A 5,704-nucleotide genomic window follows, 5' to 3' on the forward strand; every position below is an offset into this window, starting at 1 on the left:
TTTAGGGCACCATATCCCAAGCAGTAGTAGTGTCCACTGGGACTGGGAGTCATGTGAGAAAGTCACAATTAAAAACCAATCAAACCCCAGAGTAGTGACAACCTGACTTTACTGACATGCACTTGTCATTAACCCACACACAAACACAAACACAAACAAACAAAAGTAAAAACTCCTACTAGGAATACTCCACAACTACTACTCCAGCACTAGCAGGCAGTAGTTGAGATCAGGAGAATCCCCATTGGAAACATCCACCAATCCCCTTCTCCGTCCTTTCAAGCGGCCTGCCTGCACTTTACATCCACCTCTCTCTCTCTCTCTCTCCTCTCTCTCTCTCTCTCCAAAAGTCCAAAACGTGCGTTCCTACAATTTTGTTTATACCCGATTATTCGGCCAGCTTACGTACGTGCACCTTAATTATTTTTGAGATCATAAAATTAACAGCTAAACAAACCTTTAGTGGCTTAGCTTTTTTTCCGTTGGCGTTGAAATTCTTTTTATTATTTCATTAGTTTGTCAGTGATTGTTTGCTTACATTCACGAGACCTACTGTATTTCATTTTTTTTTTTGGCATAATTCGTAGTTTATTTTAGTTTATCTAATTATGTCAATCTGAGTTTGCTAATATTGCAGAAAACTACCATAACTACCAATTTTATGCTTTGTCGAGCTTTTAATAAAATTTTGTTTCTTATAAATAAAAAAAAAACTACCAATTTTATGCTTAAAGAATTGGAAATGTTGGAGTTTGTAGTTATACAAAACAAGACATTTTCAAGCTTAAGCTTCTAACATTACCGGTAATTAAGACATGATGACTTTCTGATCATCTAATTCTCCGGAAAGGATATCAATTGCATCATTTAATTGTTTCTGCTAGACGAATATATTTCTCCCCAGATAAATAGTACTACTCCGTTGGAGTACATAATATATAGTACTAGTTTTGAAATTTCTTGATAGGAAGCAAAAAATAAAAAACCTAATTCTATTCGAAGAATTATACTGCTATAGGTAAATAAATAAATAAAACCCCAAATTTCCCAGTCAAACGGGTCTTGGTTTGACTTCAAAACCCAGGTGAAATCTACCCCAGTTACTTACTACGTACTTTCTTTTTATTACATTTATTAGTATCACTTTTGATTAAAATTCCCGCTTTTCATCTGAATTCCAACCCCTTTATCAATCCATTCATAGTTTGAGCGAGTCACTTAATTTGACATAAAGGGAAATTATTCTGCATTTTCCTTATCCTTAAGAAACAAAGAAATTGTCAATTATGCTTGGAGACACGTTATATTGCATAGTAGAGAACTTCAGACCGCGTTTCATTGCATCTCCCGGATTCTATTTTCTGGATTCATTATTTGGAATATATTTAAAAAAAATTATTTTGGTTGATAGCTTTCGGCACCGGTTGACAAAAGTTATATCAATATCCTCAAAACTTATTCGCGCTAAAAGTCAAACGCCGGCCATAGAAAGATTATACTTAATTTTGTACTTAATCATTATTTCCTTTAATATTTTCAGGGTGTCCGAACTATCATATGCGCATCTAGATAAAACTTCATTGTTTCTGAAAACTTTTCAACGCAAGTGGTTCTAAAAGCTTTGATAAAACAGAAACTTAAACGATCTCAAGCTTGAAATACATGAAACCAAAAACATCATCAATCCGAAAATGATAGTAGAAGACATACTTCATATATGTAGATAAATACAGTATACACTTCTGAAATTGTATTGAAATCTACAACATCAGTCTTGAATTCATAGCTTTTCTAGTAAAATTCCTAACGTGTTTACATAAAACTCATACATCAACCTCAAACTAAAATTTACATATATGCAACGAGTTTTGTCTTGATTTTATGAATTTATGAATAAATGTTATAAATTTCAATACAAGTATTACGAATTCAAGATGATTTAAGGAGTGCATACGTACGTACGCCACACAAATGGAGGTGTGCTTCGTAGCAACTTCCTAGTACATTATGTGTTACGGCAAATAGACAGCAACAATCTAAAGCATCTGCCATTTGTTTAATTTTTCCCCCGGGAGTTAGTGCTCAAATGGAGCCTAATGACCTCTGTGGATTTGTCGCCTTTCGGCTTAATTAAAAATTAACATCTTTTTCTCGAGATAATCTCAAAAACAGCGTCACCATCAACCAAACAAACTGCGTCTACGGACACCAAGATACATCATTAAATTTTTTCCAACCCATCGTTTCAAATCCGGGGTCCCCACCCAATTAAGTTACCTAAACAAAAATATTTAATAATCTAAGGCTCAATGTCATAAGATTAGACAATTGATCCTCTCCATAAAAAATAAAGATTGCCCATTAGATATTGGTTCCACCAAACTTTTTTTGCATAGATTCCAACGAAGTCCAAGGTTTCTTTATATTGTGGCAATTATAATATTCAACTAGTTGGCAATTGGGCCTTCATTTTCGCATTATAAAACAACATCTACGCTGTACCTCATCAATTTGTGGCCAGTCGCATCTTTTCTACAGCCCACCCTTTTTTGTAACAGATGTTCTGATCAGTTTACACGTCTTGAGCTTAACAACAGAGTAAACTCTTCAGTTGCTCTAAGGTTTGGCATGTTCGGCCTTCTTGTGACTCGAACATCTCACGGAGGACAAAAATCACTTAAATTGTTTTCTCATATCCTGTTGGTCAAATCCTGAGTTACAGCCCACAAGTTTGTCGCGGATAACATCTCAATAGCCGTTCATTCTATGAACTAAATTACGATGATCTGATAATCATAATCATGTGATTTTACCATATATTTTTTTACAGAACAAAAAAATAAATAAACAGCTTATTTGTAGAATCGATTTGGAGGTAATTGAAACTTATGATTAGGTTTCACGGTATAAAACAAGTACTCCAATGCCAATAAAAAGGTTATTTCTTTGTACCAGCCAAATTTTGAAAAGGAAAATGGAAAACAGAATTGTTTCGTGACAGACCTTAGGCTTCCCATTATCAAACAATGGCTGCAATATTGTACTATAAAACATATTTCTTTTTACCAGTGCAAGTAAAGAATTCAAGATATAATATGTACAAAAATATAAGACGTAAACTCCAAAGGGTTTGGTCAAGTGGACATGAGAAAGCTAATAAGTATTAATTTGTTTTCTGTGAAATCATATTTTCAAATCCTATATATGGAGGCTAATTAATCATTCCAAATCTTGGGGCTACTAGAGGATTTAACCGGTCGTTAATTTAGGAATATGAAATTAGTTATCGTGTGAGCAAACTGGTCCGAACATCCTGTTTATCGAAAAATAATATAAGATATTTAACCTAAAATATCATAGACGTTGCTGCCCCATAATAGTGCAAGGCAAAGCTAAAGTACAACATAAAGCACCATAATTAATGTTTTGTGCTAATAATAACTACTTTCATAACTTTTTTATGTTATTTATATGCATGTATTTTTTAAGAGGAGTGAAATGATAGAAAAAGCCTACACCTTGAGAAGAATATTCTACTCTTTTTCTTTTTTTTTTTATGAGCACTTCTCTAAGTCTTTTTAATTAATGTTAAATATCCTACTATAACTTCACAGATGAGGAAACTTGGAACTTCCAACGTAATCTTAGTTGCACAGCAACTGGAAAATTTTAAAAATAATAAGAAATAGTTGCTAGAGCGAAACTGTTAAATTATACTAATAAAATGACAAAATAATCCATATCTACCCCCATAGTACAATGTTTGGTCTCTAAACAAGAACTAATCCATATTTTAAACCTTCACAATTTGAGGTCAAATATTAAATATAGGTTTGTTTCCGATAGGTTATTTTGTTGAAGTTAAAGTTAGTCATTGATCATATCGAAAAAAAAAAAAATCATATCAAGTACGAGGAGGATCAGTACTTTTTTCTTTAATTACTTTTAATTTTTTACTTTTTATTGCCTTGTTTTCATAGTGGCTTTAACTGTATTGTAGGTAGTAAATTTCAATCAGAAGCTAATGTCAAAATGATTGTAACTAATATATACTTAACAGCTTTTTAAAAGTAACATGTCATCATCTCCTTAGATTATCTTAGTCTATCCAAAGATAGATGCATGTACTATATAAAACATACATTAATAGACAAAAATTCAAGAATATATAATTTTTAATATTCAACAGAATTTTACTTTTGCATACTTATATGGTGCTTTGAATAACCGTCACGCGATGTTCGTACGAAAAAGTAAGGATTCTTAATCTAGCAGATTATAATTTATTTAATAAATAGCTTCGGGCTAAATAGTGGGAGAATGTTCTCCAACATATATAAGTGATTTGATCGAATAGATAACCTTGAAAAATTAATCTTTCAGAACACTATATCTCATCATATCGCCGTACGTTGATAATAGTAATTCAAATTTAAAATCACTTATTGTCAACAAAGGTTAGAAAAATAAGCCGCCTTTTTTATTTTGCTGGCTTTAGAGTAACTAACTGTTAATTTAATTATACTTTCGGATGGGGTATAGAATAATTTGTGTAAATAGTCAATGATTTGTAAAATAATACAAACACTAAAATTTAGCCCATTTAGGGAATATAAACTCTCAAGTTGCCGATCAAAAAAAATAAAAATAAAAATCTCAAGTTGCGGGAATTTTTTTTTTTGTTTTTTTTGAACGAAAACTTTCAAGTTGCAGGTTAGTGACGGAGAGCTAGATACGGGTGTCAAACAGATGGTTTACGAAAGTTTGGATAGTGGTTTATGATGTCGATATAACTAAGGGTGTCAAACGGGTAGATTCAGTAAATTTGAACAATAGTTAATGGGTTGGGTCGTTAATGGATCATTGATCCATTTACATTCCAATTAGAAACTCCATATAACCTTTGCTCGTTATCAGCATGACCCATTTAGTTCTCAAAACTTAATCCGTCGATTAACACACAAAAAGTAGTGGCGTAGGTTCCGCGGTTTTGGTGTGGCAACGGTTCATTTCGGGGGTAGAAGGCTAGATACACCAAACCACAAACCATCCAACGGAAACACTGCTTTCACTGCTAGTTATCCAGTTCAGCAGATGCGACAGCGAGAGCCTCGTTTACTTGGTTTCAGTTTTCGGCTGGGTTCGGACCTTAAAACATAGCCTAGGCATAGCCCAGCCAAAATATTATTCATTTGTGCTGGCTGAGTACACATTCAAAGAGCTGAATACAGTTACAGACCAAAAGAAATAAGAAAACACAAAATGCACGATGCATTCCCAGTTAGTAGAGCACAAAACCCTGTGCTTGATGAGAAGCTGTGAAAGCCTGAGAACTCAACACATATTTCTATATTGCGACTTCAAATATACATTCATAAGTCAACTCATGACCCATATGAAGGGGTGAGGGTAGTTCGAGTAGGCATAACTTTTGCTGGAAAATTTACACTTTCAGCACAGCATATAGACGACCATCCTATATACACCATAATAACTCATCAAGATTTTACGATCCCACACTTCAAAATGCGGTGGAGGCATTTTCTGTCCTGGCACGTATACAAGCGGCAAATTTGATCAAAGGGAGGCGCGGGGTTTCAGTTCGGAAGACATCACCGAGAGGATTCCGACAAGCGAGGACATGGAACTCAGAGCTATGTTTAACAGTTCTTGGGAACAACCCGGTCTCACAATCTTCCTCACC

This window comes from Rhododendron vialii, chromosome 7a, assembly GCF_030253575.1.
Source record: "Rhododendron vialii isolate Sample 1 chromosome 7a, ASM3025357v1".
In the NCBI taxonomy this organism is placed as follows: Eukaryota; Viridiplantae; Streptophyta; class Magnoliopsida; order Ericales; family Ericaceae; genus Rhododendron; species Rhododendron vialii.